The 10,000-nt window shown below is 29.0% G+C and overlaps 3 non-coding genes across 3 annotated transcripts in view; all 3 read left to right on the forward strand.

Annotated features, from left to right (window-relative positions):
• The first annotated feature begins 1,590 nt into the window (after positions 1 to 1,590).
• On the forward strand, positions 1,591 to 1,709 carry LOC145847919 (5S ribosomal RNA). The gene has a single exon (XR_014371604.1). It is a non-coding gene; the product is annotated as a 5S ribosomal RNA (ribosomal RNA).
• Positions 1,710 to 4,563: 2,854 nt separating this feature from the next.
• LOC145847907 (5S ribosomal RNA) lies at positions 4,564 to 4,682 on the forward strand. Its single transcript, XR_014371593.1, has one exon. It is a non-coding gene; the product is annotated as a 5S ribosomal RNA (ribosomal RNA).
• Positions 4,683 to 8,523: 3,841 nt separating this feature from the next.
• Positions 8,524 to 10,000, forward strand: part of LOC145847917 (small subunit ribosomal RNA) — a 1,808-nt gene continuing 331 nt past the window's right edge. Inside the window, exon 1 of the ribosomal RNA XR_014371602.1 lies at positions 8,524 to 10,000. This exon is cut by the window's right edge and continues 331 nt beyond it. This is a non-coding gene — a ribosomal RNA (small subunit ribosomal RNA).

Raw genomic sequence — 10,000 nt, forward strand, 5'->3', positions numbered from 1 at the left:
TTTCACAGAATATGTTATTTTCATTTTAGTTGATGTTTTTATTTCATGTTTTATTTTCTAATGTACTTATTGGGTGCTGAAAGAGCCATAAAAACCTCATAATCGAACAATTTACTAAAAAATTATTAATATTGAAAGATTTAAATTTCGAAATAACCTACCTACGGTTAATCTACACGCGTTTAGAAGCCGTAAAAAAATATTTTCGACTTTGTAATGGACCAAACAAAAAATATAGAAAAAATTATCGAAAAAAAAAATCTTTTAAAACTTACCTTACGTTTGTCCTTATGCGTTGCGAAGCTCAAAAAAAATATTTTCGACATTATAATAGAACAAACAAAGAAAATAGAAAAATTTTCCAAAAAAATAAAAAGTCGAAATTCGAAAAAAGAAGAAAAGTGGTCCTTTTCTAGGAGTTTTTTATTCCCAAAAAATGGGTTGATGTCCCCGTAACCCCTAAAAAAGGGGGTCGAAATAACATTTTTTCATCATGCTTCAAATGGGCTGAAAAATTTTTTACGGGGTCTCTGGACCAAACAAAAACGATCTGTCGAGTCAGAATTCCGAAAATCGAAAATTCCCGAAATTTCTGTACTTAAAAGGCGGGGCGCCCACTATCGACAAAAGTGTGCCAAAACCCACAAACGTTGTGTTACGCGCGCTAAGATAAACACAAGCCTGATTGCTGAAAATGTATTCTATTTGAATAAGGTAAGTATCAACATCAAGGAAGCAATTCCTTTATTATAAACTCATACTCTGATATGCGCTAATATTGCTCGTGAATTGTTATTTAGTTTAAAAATATAATTTATATTACTTTTATTTTATTTTAATTCTATATAATAACTATTTTATATTTTTATTAAAAATTTTCTTGTTCAGTTTCTAAGCAACCACAGTTACGTTTATATGTTTAATTCTATTGTATTCTATATTTATCGATAATTTAATAAATGTTTTAAAAGACTATTCTGGTTTTCCACGCTCTCTTCAAAAATGTGAGTTCTTTTAATTCTTCCACTTAATTATTCATTTTAAAGTAAAACAACTAGTTATACATATTATTATATTATAATGTATGTGTATTAGATACTATTATTTTATAACATAAACATAGATGAGTTATTAAATTAAACGTCAAATATTTTATTACCTAAAATTAAGTTAATCGTAAAATCTGATGTAGTATGAGATATTCTTTAGAAACTAACTATAAATATTCTTGAAGTAAAACAAAACCATCTATAAATAGAACAATGAGAAATAGTAAAACAAACTAAACACAACATGTTTATTTTAACATTGTTTTTTATTTAGTTTAATCACTTAATAAACTTTACTTCTAATCATAGTATTTAATATAGAATATAGTTAACAATCTTTTAAACAAAGTCTTAAATAAAGTTACAGGGAGTAATTGTAATTAAAACACCAAAAAAAAAGGTTTTAATAAAAAAAATACTTACATCAAGTTAAAATTTTATAAGGATTAATTTTAAAATATCAAATTGATTGTAAATCAAGTGCAAATAGGTTTTTTAAACAAACCGAAGGGTTTATAAAGGCTTGTAAACGCTTTCAAACGCCTACGACCATACCACACTGAGCACACCCCATCTCGTCCGATCTGGGAAGTTAAGCAGTGTCGGGCGTGGTTAGTACTTAGATGGGTGACCGCTTGGGAATACCACGTGCCGTAGGCTTTTGCTTTTTGAATTCATCTTTTTTGTACTATTTTTCTTTCTGACCTATTTATACTTATTACTCGTTTATTTACATTTCTTTAACGCTTAAAAGAAAAGTAAATTCTAGTTATTAGCAAATAAAAACGTAAGCCAATCAGATAACGTTATTTGCTGTTTAAACCAATTAGAGCGCTAAAAAAGTGGTTTGACCAGTTTGAGATATCGAAAAAATAATGGCACCATCTTGTAGAGTACAATTTTCTGAGTTAAAATTAATACAATTAGTCTTTTATACTAAAACTTAAAAGTTTTTTTGTCCAAAAACAAATAAAAGCGTGGCTACTTGAAAAATCAAACGAAAATAAATTTTGCACTTTTGTATTGTGAGTCATAATAAGTTATTTACTGTTACCAACAGATACTAGCAAAAGCTTTTTAAAGTTTTGTATTAACTTAATGTATTTGTAATTACTTTTACTTAATAGAAACTATTGAATTACGTTTACTTAGTTTACTTTTGTATGTGTATTAAATATATAGCAATTTTGCTTGAACTTAAATAAAGATTATTAAACTATTAAAAGAAAACTATCAAAGTTTACTAACTCAAAAGCTAAATCTTAGTTATATTGTTATAAACATTTATGTTGTAATTTACTAATAACTAAATGAGTTTATTTCAAACAAAAAGAATTAAATAATGTTATGTTATGTCAAGCCTACTATATGAGGTATATAGGTATATAAGGTATACAAGCTTATGTTTGAAAGTTATAATAATTAAAATAAAAATAAATATTTAGTTGGTAAAATTTGTATTTAATATGCTTTGAAATTAGAGTTAGTATAGATGTTTTTTTTTAAATATAATAAATATAAGTATTTAGTTACTAATAATAAACTAAAATACCAATTTTGTAGTTATTACAAAAAAAAAAACTTATCTTACTTAAAGTTCACTGTAATTGAAACATTATACAAAAGCTTTATAATTATAAGCTTTGAATAATTCTATTTGAATAAATAATAGATTCATAACTATATTCATGTTTGCATATTTAAATTATAAAAAGTTAGTGTTTTGTGTATTGACTTTATGATTATTTTATTTTAGTAACTGTTAGTTTTATACTTTAATAAAAGAAATATGGTTAACAAGTAAGTTAAAAATGAAAGAAGCATAAAAAAACACACTAATTAACTGCTTATTCAATAGTTTGATTATTTAATTATTTTTCTGTTATATAGTTTAATCGTATTGTATAAAAAATACAGAGGTTTAAAGTAAGTTTGAATAAAAATAAAACAAAACATATAATATAAGCATTAGTTAAAATACATAGTTTTTTTTTCTAAAAAAATTTAATTCTTTAATAATAAGTAGTAATTTAAATAAAAAATAATACAAGTAAAGTTATACAATATATATACTATAGTTTGTCAAACTAGGCAAACACTACTAGGCAAAAAACAAACTAGGCAAAAAACCTACAAAGTAGGCCACCACTACAATCCTATGTTCCAACTGGAAATTCAATGAGATCGTTACTGTACTTGTGATGAACGTTGATAATCCCCAAGATTGTAAGTCGAAGGCCTTACCCAACCTAACCAGCGCACTGGTTTTCTTACAACTGAATTAATCAACATTTATTATTGAATATAATCATTATTGATAGATAGAGGAATGTTGACAATCAACAACAGATTGTAGGTCAAAGGCATTACTCGACCCAAGTACCCACAACCTAGATTGAACAACATTTATTAGATAGATTTGTTTAATGATAGATAGAGGAATATTGTCAATCCACAACAGATTGTAAGTCAAAGGCATTACTCGACCCAAGTACCCACAACCTAGATTGAACAACATTTGTTAGATAGATTAGTTAGATAGATAAATAGTACAGTATAATCTCAAAGAATTTGAAGCCCGAACATTGAACGATAGTGGTGTTTCGTGACGACTAGCGGGATTCGATCTTACAACCTTCTGCTTATGAGTCAGCTGATAAGACCACTGACCCACCGCGCCACGACAAAGATAAAGAAATATTTTGCTATATAAATAGGTTGATTTTTATAATTTTGTTATACAGTGTCAATTACAGTGAACTTCAAGTAAGATATACAACAGTATATATATTTCCGAGTCTGACTTTGAGTACTTTTTATATATTATTAACAAGATTTTTTAGGAGTAATATCTGTTTAGTTCTTTAATATATCTTTAAAATAATAATATTTTTTAAGGTGTTTAAAACTTTTAGAAGCTGTATGTAATGTCTTTTAGTTTAATAGTTCTTTTAAATTAGTAAAAAAAATAAACATGGTTGAGTTATCAAATTAAACAAAATAGAACGTCAAGTATTTAATTACTAAAATTAATTTAATTAAAAAAAAATCTCAGGTAATCTAAAATGTCAGGAATTATTTAAAAATAAATATAAATTTAAAACTTATTATATTGAAAAGATTGATGAATAATACTCTTGAATGTATGCAATGTTTGTATTTGTAATGCAATAACATAAATGGATAGATCAATGACAAATTGTAAACATATTGTATTATTTTATTTTACGATTTTATTTTATTTATTTAATAATTCAATAAACTTTACTTCTACTTTTCCTGGTCTTAGGTAATTTATAGATAACAATTATTTAAACAAACACTTTTGTACAGTTACAATACAGTTTTAGTACAGTTTGGGAGTAACTGTTGATTAAAAAAACAAAAAAAAAGTTAATTCAGGTTAAAATTTTATAAGGAATAATTTTAAAATATCAAATTGATTTGTAAATCAAGTGCAAATAGGTTTTTTAAATAAACCGAAGGGTTATAAAGGCTTGTAAACGCCTCAAACGCCTACGACCATACCACACTGAGTACACCCCATCTCGTCCGATCTGGGAAGTTAAGCAGTGTCGGGCGTGGTTAGTACTTAGATGGGTGACCGCTTGGGAATACCACGTGCCGTAGGCCTTTGCTTTTTGAATTCATCTTTTTTGTACTATTTTTCTTTCTGACCTATTTATACTTATTACTCGTTTATTTACATTTCTTTAACGCTTAAAAGAAAAGAAAATTCTAGTTATTAGCAAACAAAAACCTTAGCCAATCAGATAACGTTATTTGCTGTTTGCTTATTGCTGTTTAAACCAATTAGAGCGCTAAAAAAGTGGTTTGACCAGTTTGAGATATCGAAAAAATAATGGCACCATCTTGTAGAGTACAATTTTCTGAGTTAAAATTAATACAACTAGTCTTTTATACTAAAACTTTAAAGTCTTTTTGTCCAAAAACAAATAAAAGCGTGGCTACTTGAAAAATTCAAACGAAAATAAATTTTGCACTTTTGTATTGTGAGTCATAATAAGTTATTTACTGTTACCAACAGATACTAGCAAAAGCTTTTTAAAGTTTTGTATTAACTTAATGTATTTGTACTTAGTTTAAATTAATAGAGTTTATTTGGTTTACTTTATTATGTGTATTGAATGTGCTAGTATCTAAAAATAAATACAACTAAAACAAAACAAACAAGGAGAGTACTTGGATAGAACCAACACAATTTACAGACCAGTTGTGTACTAAATTTAAAGAAATTCTGAATAGTGAATATGCAATTATTATTATAAGTTCAAAGTTCACTTTAATTTAAATTAATGTATTTTGTAAATTGGTTTTATTTAATACGATAGTAGTGAATTACTTTATTTAATTTACTTTAGTATGTGTTGTATAACTTTATTTAAACCAGAAGCAAAACGGGATTATACTTTCAATAAACTACACAATTTACAGACCAGTTGTGTACTAAATAAAAAGCTATTGTGAATGGTGAATATGCAATTATTATTATAAGTTTATAAGTTCACAGTTTACAAAAGCTTTAGAATTTAGTTACTATTTTGTTCATATTTGCATATCTAATTTATGAAAAGTTAGTGTTATGTGTATTGGCTTTTTAATTTCTTTATTTGTAGAACTGTTAGTTTTATATTCTAAAGAAACATTTTTAAATAAATATGTTTAACAAGTAACTTAAAAATGGAAGAAATATATTGTATATATTGAACTATTTATATTTATTCTAGCTATTTGCTTTAGTGTATTTATTAATGTGATTATTTTATTTTGTTGTTTGTCTTATAGTTTAATCGTATTGTGTTGAAATATATATATAACAAATACAGAGGTTTAAAGTAAGTTTAAATGAAAATAAAATAAGACATATAGTTGAAATATAAGTTTAAAAAAATAGTTTTTTTTTTTTTTTTTTTTTTCTTTGTTTGTTTGATTGTTTGTTTATTATATAATCGCGACGTGTCATTTTATTACTTTTAAGCATACTAAATATAATAATAGGTATAGTTATAGGAAAAATTCAATTAGTTTCTAATGTAATAAAAAAGTTTATTTCCACAAATAAATAAATACCTGAAAAATCAAATGAAAAATAAATTTCGCACTCCTGTATTGTGAGTCATAATAGGTTATTTACTGTTACCAACAGATACTAGCGAAGGCTTTTTAAAGTTCTATGTTAATTCAATGTATTTGTACTTAGTTTTATTAAAATGACAGTATTGATGGTTACGTTTATTAAGTATGTTTATTTAACGTTATGTAACTCAAGTAAAACCAGAAGCAAATAAGGAGACTACTTTCAATAAACTACACAATTTACATACCAATTGTATACTAAACTTAAAGCTATTCTATTTTATTCTTGATAGTTATTTTAAAGTTATTAAATTATACAAATGTATTTTGTAAAGTAGTTTTATAAAGTTACTATAGTTTATTTAACTTACTATAGTATGTGTTATATAATTTTAATTAAACCAGAAGCAAAAAGGGAGACTACTTTAAATAAACTACACCATTTATTGTTATATATAACTCTAATAAAACCAGAAGCAAAAAGGGAGACTACTTTAAATGAACTACACAAATTAAAAATATATTATTATTTATAAATCAATCGTGTTGTGTTTCAAAATACATTTTTCAAATAATGTTTTACAAGTATTTATCAGTTATTTAGTTTTCTTTTTATAGTTTAGCCGTATTGTTTTATTTATTTGTTATTATTTTTATTTAATTGTTTGCTTATTATATTTATCGCCATGTGCTTTAAAAAATAAAACAACTATAAAGGTTAAAAAAGTAAGTTTAAATAAAAATAAAATGAAACATACAAAATAAGCTTATGATTTTTTATTATTATTATTATTATTATTATTATTTTTATTTTATTGTTTGTTTATTATATCTATCGCCATGTGCTTAAAAAATAAAACAACTATAAAGGTTAAAAAGTAAGTTTAAATAAAAATAAAATGAAACATACAAAATAAGCTTATGATTTTTTATTATTATTATTATTATTATTATTATTTTTATTTCATTGTTTGTTTATTATATCTATCGCGATGTGCTTAAAAAATAAAACAACTATAAAGGTTTAAAAAGTAAGTTTAAATAAAGATAAAATGAAACATATAAAATAAGCTTATGTTTGATTTTTTTATTTTACTTTTATTAAATTGTTTGCTTATTATATTTATCGCGATGTGCTTAAAAGAATAGAACAAATACAAAGGTTTAAATTGTAAGTTTTAAATAAAATAAAATGAAACATACAAAATAAGCTTATGATTTTTTATTATTATTATTTATTATATTATTATTTTTATTTCATTGTTTGTTTATTATATCTATCGCGATGTGCTTAAAAAAATAAAACAACTATAAAGGTTTAAAAAGTAAGTTTAAATAAAGATAAAATGTACATATAAAATAAGCTTATGTTTGATTTTTTTATTTTATTTTCATTTAATTGTTTGTTTATTATATTTATCGCAATCTGCTTAAAAAAATAAAACGAGTATTAAGGTTTGAAAAGTAAGTTTAAATAAAAATAAAATAAAAATATAAAATAAGCTATGTTTTTTTTTTTTTTTTTTTATTATTATTATTTTTATTCAATTTTTTGTTTATTATATTTATCGCAATGTGCTTAAAACGATAAAACAAATATAAAGATTTAAAAAGTACGCTTAAATAAAAAATAATACAAATAAAGTTTATTTATAATAAATATATATATATTTAAAACATTAAAAAAAGTAGTTTATACATATTTTTTTTTATTTATTTCTTTTAAACATATTAAATAAAGTATAAAAAAGTATTAAAACATTTAAACGTAGCATAAATAAGCTTAAAACATTAAAATAATCGAAAAGAAACAAAGAAATTGAAAAAATCGGAAAAAATCGGCAAAAAAAGTTCAACAGCAACATTTGAGCATCATACACGTATGCATTACTTTACACTAGTGAGAGAGACGTGTTTGTGCGTTCGGTCGACTTGACGAGAAAGCGGGCTTAAAGCATTACTGTTTAGCACCGAGGCGCGGCTATTGCAGCGGCGGCGAACGTGCTATGTAAACGCATTGGAGCAGCGTATGAAAAACTACAAGCGTCCAGCGGCGGTAGGCTTATAGCTTTGCGAAGTCGTCGAGACGAGTAGCCGACGCAGGCAGGCACGGCTCGAGGCGGGTAACTGCAGCAGACAGATGGGGTTTGTCTGCTGACAGTTAACCGGCAGAAGGCAAACGGTTGGTCGGGAGAAAGAACAGTCAGTTGTATAGCTGCATGCTGCAGTCGACGCGGGCTGGCGCTTTAAACAGCAAAAGGCCGGCGCCGACTTTCAGTAACGTTCGCAAGGCTTTTAAGCCGAGTGATAGAAAAGGTCTGTATTTATACAGTAAAAACGCTCAGTCGAGCAACGGGTTTAAACGCCCTCGGATAGTTATCTGGTTGATCCTGCCAGTAGTCATATGCTTGTCTCAAAGATTAAGCCATGCAAGTGTAAGTACGAGCTCACGTACAGTGAAACTGCGAATGGCTCATTAAATCAGTTATGGTTCATTTGATTGTACGCTTTTACATGGATAACTGTGGCAATTCTAGAGCTAATACATGCGTAAAGCGCCGAACTGACGTGAGGCGCGCATTTATCAGACCAAAACTAACCGGCTTTCGGGTCGTTACAATGGTGACTCTGGATAAGCTTGCGGATCGCACGGCCTAGTGCTGGCGACATCTCATTAAAGCAACTGCCCTATCAACTATCGTCGGTACGGTATCGGCCTACCGAGGTTGTAACGGGTGACGGAGAATCAGGGTTCGATTCCGGAGAGGGAGCCTGAGAAACGGCTACCACATCCAAGGAAGGCAGCAGGCGCGCAAATTACCCATTCCCGGCTCGGGGAGGTAGTGACGAAAAATAACAATGCAGACCTCGTACGAGGTCCTGCAATTGGAATGAGTACACTTTAAACTTTTTAACGAGTATCCATTGGAGGGCAAGTCTGGTGCCAGCAGCCGCGGTAATTCCAGCTCCAAAAGTGTATATTTAAGTTGTTGCGGTTGAAAAGCTCGTAGTTGGATATAGGGACGGCGAGGTTGGTCGGTCGAAAGGCTAGCACTGGCCTCGTTGTTCTTGTTGGTCGGTGCCTTCGCGGTGCTCTTAACTGAGTGTTGCGGTGGTCCGGCAAGTTTACCTTGAAAAAATTAGAGTGTTCAAAGCAGGCTTTACGCTTGTATAATGTTGCATGGAATAATGGAATAGGACCTCGGTTCTATTTTGTTGGTTTTCGGAGCACGAGGTAATGATTAATAGGAACGGACGGGGGCATCCGTACTGTGCCGTTAGAGGTGAAATTCTTGGATCGGCGCAAGACGAACGACTGCGAAAGCATTTGCCAAGAATGTTTTCTTTAATCAAGAGCGAAAGTCAGAGGTTCGAAGACGATCAGATACCGTCCTAGTTCTGACCTTAAACGATGCCGACTAGCGATCGGGCAGTGTCGAACTTAAGAACTGTCCGGCAGCTTCCGGGAAACCAAAGTCTTTGGGTTCCGGGGGAAGTATGGTTGCAAAGCTGAAACTTAAAGGAATTGACGGAAGGGCACCACCAGGAGTGGAGCCTGCGGCTTAATTTGACTCAACACGGGAAATCTCACCCGGCCCGGACACAGCGAGGATTGACAGATTGAGAGCTCTTTCTTGATTCTGTGGGTGGTGGTGCATGGCCGTTCTTAGTTGGTGGAGCGATTTGTCTGGTTAATTCCGATAACGAACGAGACTCTTACTTGCTAAATAGCTGCTCGACCCATTGGGTCGGAGACAACTTCTTAGAGGGACTAGTGGCGTTTAGCCACACGAGATTGAGCAATAACAGGTCTGTGATGCCCTTAGATGTTCGGGGCCGCACGCGCGCTACAC

Source organism: Thalia democratica, unplaced genomic scaffold (assembly GCF_965202585.1).
Source record: "Thalia democratica unplaced genomic scaffold, ktThaDemo2.hap1.1 HAP1_SCAFFOLD_1153, whole genome shotgun sequence".
NCBI classification, from domain to species: Eukaryota; Metazoa; Chordata; class Thaliacea; order Salpida; family Salpidae; genus Thalia; species Thalia democratica.